The sequence below is a fragment of the Rhinoderma darwinii genome, chromosome 3 (assembly GCF_050947455.1).
Source record: "Rhinoderma darwinii isolate aRhiDar2 chromosome 3, aRhiDar2.hap1, whole genome shotgun sequence".
Taxonomy (NCBI): Eukaryota; Metazoa; Chordata; class Amphibia; order Anura; family Rhinodermatidae; genus Rhinoderma; species Rhinoderma darwinii.
In genome coordinates this window covers 302,329,883-302,335,903 of record NC_134689.1, presented here as the reverse complement: position 1 = coordinate 302,335,903, position 6,021 = coordinate 302,329,883, and positions in this window count along the sequence as shown.

Sequence of the window (6,021 nt, the reverse complement as noted above, 5' to 3'; positions counted from 1 at the left end):
CCCATTCCAGCCTTGTGCAGGTCTATGATCTTGTCCCTGACATCCTTAGAAAGCTCTTTGGTCTTGCCCATGTTGTAGAGGTTAGAGTCAGACTGAATAATTGAGTCTGTGGACAGGAGTCTTTTATACAGGTGACCATGTAAGACAGCTGTCTTTAATGCAGGCACCAAGTTGATTTGGAGCGTGTAACTGGTCTGGAGGAGGCTGAAATCTTAATGGTTGGTAGGGGATCAAATACTTATTTCTCTGTGCACAATGCAAATAAATATATATAATTTTGACAATGTGATTTTCTGTGTTTTTTTTAAATATAATCTATCTCTCACTGGTAAAATTAACCTAGCCTAAAAATTCTAGACTGTTCATGTCTTTGACAGTGGGCAAACTTACAACATCAGCAAGGGATCAAATACTTATTTCCTTCACTGTATATATAAAGGATCAAACTTTTCTAAGCAGATCTACAATACTCCACATAGTTGTAAGAATTCAATTATGTTTCTTTACAAGGTAATACAGAGCAGTAGTTTCCCAAACTAGAGCAGGAAATCAGTTATCAGCAATTTGTTGTAAGATGATCTAAATGCGAACCATAAAGGGACATAACCCTTAGAAAAATAGTATACTAAATGATATACAAGAATACAAAATCTTTATTGAATATAATGCACAATGACATAATACGGAATAAAAAAGTATAAATCATACACGGAGATATATACAGTAAGGTCAGATGGAAAAGACCATGGACTAACAGAGTCAACCATCCAAGGACAACTAGAGCACGCTAATAAGATCCACAGGGAAAGAAATATAACGTGCGTATGAAATAATCATACCCACATGTAATGAAGTGCTGCCTGACTAATGATGAGGTACACCAGAGTGAACTAGCAAAATCCTAGTACAGCAGTTAGATGCAAATAACCAAATAGATAGAGCTGAGAAATGGCTGATCACAATGAATGAATCATAAGAGAACTAAAAGTCGGCACATACCCTGAGACATGATGGAAAGCGGAACTAGAGATCCAAAAGAGGATGGATGGGTGAACGCCTCGACGCGTGTTTCGCCCTACAGACCGGCTTCGTCAGGAGGCTCTACTTGGATTAAGGGACCCCTGTGTACGCCATTGCTTTGGTGAGTGTTTTGTTGTAAGATGCCTAATAAAATATATTGGGCATGTTATAAGAGTGCCCTAAAAAGATGATGAAACCAAAGATGTGGCAACATCCCCTTGCCTCAAACAAAGGCAAGACACAAATATTTTTTGCCCTCAAATGGGTTTCATTTATCTTTGGGGCAACATTTGCATTATGCGTGTGTTTATGCATGTGTGCATACAGTAGATGTGCTATCACAATATGTTATTTGTTTTTTTTTACATAGGACTGCAACTAAACTTGAACTCACTGCGTTATCTCAATATGGAACCCCAAAGATTTAAACGGCAACACCAGTTCTCGTATAGCTTAATGTCAGTTGTTACAATTTTAACAATGGATTACTTTGTTCACAACATACAATTAGTCAATGGGCTCAGCTACTTCTTTTTTTATATAAGAAATTTTAGATAGTATACGTCAAGATTTTCTAAAGTTTAAATAAAGCCAGATGTACTCAATATCACAAATATGTTTTGTTAATGTGTTATTGTATTTGGTCATCCAGATCATTTGTTCTGATGCTGTGGTATGTCTGCTCCAGGGAGTATATGCCATGTCTCTAGTTGGTACTGCCCTTGTTTTGTGCTTTTAATAGGTGTAGAACAGTGCATGGTCATAGTCTTGGAGATACTTTGATGTCATTTAATTGAGTACTGGGTACTTATCTTATGATTTAGGAATCATAAACTTTTTAGGGGCAACCAACTTTGGAGACTTTCATGACATGTAATGAAACAAAATAACTTGCAGCTTTACTTTACGCATAAACATTAGTATGAATCTTGTTTTATTATGTGAAAGTTACATGCAACAAACAATGTCAAGTAACATTCTTATGGTAAAGAAACAAGGGGAGGAAACCTGCAGCTCACCAGTCCAACGTCTGACTCTCCAGCTTCGCTCGGATCTCCGTGATGGTCCACGGTAAGCAGCAAATGGGAAGAAAAGAGGTTGATCTGATTGAATGATAGCCATGACTAAGAACACTGCAAGTGTTCGAAACGCGTAGGCTTTAAATACCTACTGGAAACTGCCTTACTGCCACGTCTGTTCATATGTTCGATTTTAACATTTTGATATTCAATAAATATAGGAACGTGATTCCTTTTTAAACACCACAACAGCGCTGGATCAACCTCTTTTCTTCCCATTAACATTCTTATGCCATTGAATTATTTTTATGCAGATATTTTGCCTTTGCAACAACTGACTGTCAGGCAAAGTTGCAACATTTTTCATGCCCATCTAGTTGTTGCCTTGTGTATAGACATTATGTATTTCTAGGCCATGCTATCTCCACAATAGGTAAATAAAAATAGGTAATAGCAGCAATAAGCCACAGTGTGATCACCAAATAAGTCTTTCTGATGTCTGTGATTCCTCACCGGAGGGCAACGAAGAGTGAGCTTGCAGGCTGGCAAGAAAATTTAGTAGAAGAGAAAACGAAAACAGAATTACTCGGCACATCCATAAAAAATATATAGGCTTTATTAGTGCACTAGATTACAATTCAGGGAAAGCACGGGTTAGATGTGCAAGTGCTTTTATATATATATATATATATATATATATATATATATATATATATATATATTTGTTGTATATGTGTGGTCTTTCTCCCTTTTGCTTTGCAGGTTGCCTGGAGGGTGGATCACGATGCTCTGCAGTGTCGCCATGACAAGCTGCTACAGCTGAACACAGGAATGTGCCTATGTGTATACAGATATAAGTTTTGTTGCAGTTTGTGTTGGTGCCACTAGATGGCTCTGTTGTATTATGTTATAAAAAAGACTGAACGCTAAAGGTGCAGCAGTCTGTGGCTGAGAGAAAAAGTAGCTTTGGATCCAGCCACTGGGAAGATAGTCAGTGGGTTCAAGAAGTTATACAGGTGGTTTGACCCCTAAAAGAGGGAGAGAGCGGGAGAACCGCATGGAGGGTGACACAGGCCTGTGCAGAACTGAGGCAGAGACTGCGGTGGTGCAGAGTTCTGTAGAAGGCCGGAGTCACGGAGCAGATAGTAACCTCAGACTACACATATAGACTAGTATGAAGAGAGGAAGACCATGGAGGAGAGTACTATCGTGCTATTGCTGAAGCGGTGCAGGTGGCAGAGTATTTTACATTGCCGGAGTGGTATCTCTAGGAAGTCTGTTGGGGCTGTGAAGATAGTCATTCTGGACTGCAAGGACCCATTACCAAACCTTACTTGCCCAGGACCTTACACCATCACTTAATTTATAATAAAACGCAGACAGCTTCTTTGTGGAAATGTGGAAGTGGCCACAACTTTATTAATTATATACAAATCGGCATGAAGACATCTTTATCTCCTTCCTCCTCTTCCTGTAATGCCGATGCTCGCTGTAATCCATCAGGCATGTAGGGTTCTAAATCCGCCTTCATAGCCCTAATTTCCGCCAAGGAGGGGAACTGAGAAACCTATTCAGTCCCCCGACCACCCCCACAAAGCAACGCCAGTCCTTTCTCGGCACCATCCAATAAGTCCAAAAGGAAGATATCAAGCCCGATATTGTTCAAATGTACCCCATCTGTCGCAAGCAAATCCGCGTTATCCCCTTCCAAGGACTGATGCCACAGTCCCACTCCGCCTATGGAGCGAATATAGCGCGTCACCCGAACATTCAGCAGCCTGTGCACTCTGTCCAATGCCGCCAAGTTCCTGGCACCCCGCCAAACTGTACGTGCCACGATCTCGGACCATACCACCACACAACGTGAAAACAGCTGCTGGAAACGCGCTAAATTGGTCCAAATTAATGACAATAACTCAGGCATTTTAACCTGACCGATGTAATTTCCCCCCGCATGTATAATCAGGACAACAGGTCCATCAGTGTGCCTTGTAACCGCCACTACTTTTGGCAGCAACTGCACCCACCGTAGTCCCCGGACACCTTTGCAGTGGACGTCGGCCTGGGAAAGGCCTAAATTCGGCCAAGAGGCCTCCATACAGCAAGGACAGCCGTCGAATGCACGTAGGAGTGCCCCAAGATCCATATCTGGGGGCGGCAAGACCCTGATTAAAAAGAAAATCAAACTCATTATAGCCATCACATTACAAACCCCCGGAAGATGTTTCGCACTAAACCATACGTTCAGTTGCAAACATTTCAAAACCAAGAAACGTAATAATGCTAGCACAGGTAAGGATCTAGACGACAAACCGTTCACGGCATTCACAACCACCATATTGTCCATCCAGAATATAATCCACTTATTCCCCATCCTGTGTCCCCACAAATCTATAGCAACTATGATTGGAAACAACTCTAACAACGTCAAATTACGTACTAACCCCAAATCACTCCAATGAGAGGGCCAAGGGGATCTACACCAACTCTGGCCCAAAATTGCTCCAAACCCATCGCTCCCAGCCGCATCAGTGAATAGTTGCAAATCAACATTTGAGACCTCAGTGTCCTGACAAACCGACCGCACATTGAACAAATTCAAAAAGGAATGTCATACAAATAAATCCTTCTTCATACAAGACTAAACCCGAATAAAATGATCCGGTCTCTGTATTCCCCTAGTAGCTAAAGACAAATGCCGAGAAAAAACACGACCCATGGGAATGATACGACAGGCAAACTCCAATAAGCCCAATAACGACTGTAACTACTTCAAAGTCACTTTTTTGGACCCCATTACATGGTCGATTTGGGCCACCAAACTCGCCAACTTATCATCGGGCAAACGAAAAATCATCTCTACGGTATCTATTTCAATACCCAAAAAGGACAAAACAGTCACCGGGCCTTCAGTCTTTTCTAATGAAATAGGTACCCCAAAACGAGCCATTATCTGGCGAAAAACCCACAGCAACGCACTGCACAAACCAGAGCCCCTAGGGCCTACAAACAGGAAATCATCCAAATAATGAATGACCGAGGAAAACCCAGACTCAAAACGAACTACCCATTCTAAAAATGAACCAAACATTTCTAAATAACTGCAAGATATAGAACATCCAATGGGAAGGCACATGTCAACATAAAAGGAACCGTCTAAACAACAACCTAGCAAGTGAAAACGTTCCAGATGCACCGGCAACAATTGGAACGCAGCCTCTATATCAGACTTTGCCCTGGCCTGCTGCCTGCACTAACCTAACCGCAACAACAAAAGAAGTTTACGAAACCGCTGCATCCTCCCTGGAGATCCCATTGTTGACCGATCCCCCACGGGGAAAAGAAAGGTGGTGAATAAGCCTAAACTTCCCCCGCTCTTTTTTAGGAACTAGGCCAAGGGGGGAGACTCTCAGATTAGGATAAGGCGGCTCGCTGAATGGACCTGCCATTCTCCCCAACTCAACTGCCTTTGCTAATTTCATACGTGCGACGTCAACATTCTCATTGATCGACTTCAAATTGTCGGCCAATAACAAGGTTACGGAATACTCAAACGGAATAACAAAACCATATGAAAAACCACTAGTGAGCACCTCTGCCTCCTGTGGTAACGCTCTAACCACGGCCCAATCTCGAGAACGCTCACTGGCGTTCTTCGTTGTGGCGAAGAAGGTGCCTTGGTAGGCTGCTTACCTCTCCGGAAACACCTGAGCGCCGAATGAGCGCCCCCAAAGATGGATCATTCATGTCGGAATTTGCATGTGACAAAGAACCGACAATGACCCTCGTTGTAGAGCCAACAGGCTCCCGTGGGTCGAGCAGCCGCAGCTCCGGGAATGGGTCCCAGCCCCCGCGGCCGCACTAGGAAAGGGGAGGTGCTGTCTATTACCTTGCGCTGAAATGAGCTGTAACCAAACATCAGTTGCCTTTGACGCCCAACTAATATCAGACGACAAAGCCAAACGACGATAACATTTTTCGT